This window comes from Aplysia californica, unplaced genomic scaffold (genome assembly GCF_000002075.1).
Source record: "Aplysia californica isolate F4 #8 unplaced genomic scaffold, AplCal3.0 scaffold01904, whole genome shotgun sequence".
Lineage (NCBI taxonomy): Eukaryota > Metazoa > Mollusca > Gastropoda > Aplysiida > Aplysiidae > Aplysia > Aplysia californica.
This window is the reverse complement of record NW_004799174.1, coordinates 19,725-21,796: the sequence shown is the minus strand read 5'-3', so window position 1 is coordinate 21,796 and position 2,072 is coordinate 19,725.

The following is a 2,072-nucleotide window of genomic DNA, read 5'->3' as shown; positions in this document are numbered from 1 at the left end:
TCCCTTCTCTTTCCTAGTTCATCCCTTCTATTTCCTAGTTCATCCCTTCTCTTTCCTAGTTCATCCCTTCTATTTCCTAGTTCATCCCTTCTCTTTCCTAGTTCATCCCTTCTATTTCCTAGTTCATCCCTAATATTTCTTAGTTCATCCCTTATATTTCCTAGCTCATCCCTAATATTTTCTAGCTCCTCCACATTATTTTCCAGCTTATCCCCAGTGGTTTTTTAGCACATCCATATTATTTTCTAGCTATTCTGTAATAATTTTTAGGTCATCCCCAATATTTTCTACTTTACCCCTTATATTTTCTAGCTCAAACATAGTACTTTTTAGCTCGTCCCCAATATTTTTTATCTCACCCCCTGTATTTTCTAGTTTATCCCTAATATTTTCTACCTCATCCCGTATACCCCACTGTTATTTCGCTTTTCCAAAGAAATTTATAGATTATCCATATTTTTTTTAAAGCTAATCAATAAATAATAATTTCTAGCTCATCCCCAGTATTTTCTAGATTATTCCTATTATTTTGTAGCTCATGTTTAATCGTCCCCAGTATTTTTTTTAGCTCATCCCTAATATTTTCTAGCTTATCCCCAGTAGTTTCTAGCTCATTCGTATTTTTTTAGCTCATCCTCAGTATTTTTTCTTCATCCCTTATAATCTAGCTCATCCCTAATATTTTCTAGCTTCTCCCCAGTATTTTCTAGCTTCTCCCCAGTATTTTCTAGCTCACCCCCAGTATTTTCAAGCTCAGCCCTAATAATTCTTATATCATCCCCAGTATTTACTAGCTCAACCCTAACATTTTTTATCTCATCCTTAATATTTTCTATCTCATCCCCAGTAGTTTTGTACCTCATTCACAATTTTTTCTAGCTCATCCTCAGTATTTTTTATTGAATCCCTTATATTTTCTACCACATCTGTAATATTTTCTAGCTCATCCCTATTACTTTCTTGCTCATTGCTACTATTTTCTAGCCCAAACATAACATTTTCTAGCTTGTCCTCGGTATTTTTTAGATTGTTCCTTTAATATTCTAGCTCCCCTCTAATATTTTCCAGCACATCCCCAGTATTTTCTTGCTTATCCCCAGTATTTTCTAGATTATCCCTAATATTTTCTACCTCATCCCGAATATACCCCCACTATTTTTTTATTATTTTTTTGTGCTTATCCCAAGTAATTTCTAGATTATCAATATTATTTTTTTAGCTCATCCTTAAAATTTTCTAGCTCATCCCCAGTAGTTTCTAGCTCATTCGTAATTTTTTCTAGCTTATTCCCAGTATTTTTTACTTTATTCCTTATATTTTCTAGCTCTTTCCTAATATTTTCTAGCTTCTCCCCAGTATTTTCTAGCTCATCCCCAGGATTTACTAGCTCATCCCTAACATTTTCTAGGTAATTTCGAATATTTTCTAGCTCATCCCCAGTTTTTTCAAGATTATTCCTATAATTTTCTAGCTCATCTTTAATATTTTCTAGCTCATCCCCAGTAGTTTCCAGCTCATCTTTAATTTTTTCTAGCTCATTCCCAGTATTTTTCACTTTAAATCCTTTATATTTTTTGGCTCATCCGTAATAATTTCTAGCTCATCTCCAGTATTTTTATCTCTTCCCTAGTATTTTCTAGCTCATCCGTGTATTTTCTAGCTTCATTCGTCATATTTTCTATTTAATTCCCCGTATATAGTGGAGATAATTGGAAAATGTACAATAAAATACGGCTTGTGAAGATGGTTGGAAAACATAAAATAAAATATTCATAGCTAGTGGAGACGGTTGGAAAAAATAAAATAAAATACAGCTAGGGAAGATGGTTTTAAAACAGAATAAAAATACAGCTGGGGAGACAGTTTTAAAGTAGGCAATAAAATACAGGTAGTGGAGACGGTTGGAAAATGTAAAATAAAATACAGCTATTTGTTTGTTTCTTTAGTATAGGGTTTTACGGCGCTCGCAACTGCATAAGGTCATATGAGCGCGCGGGACACACCTAATACTTTTTCGTTGGTAGGAAATTTTGAATTTTGCCCGGGTGGCGGCCGAAGCCTACTCTTATCAA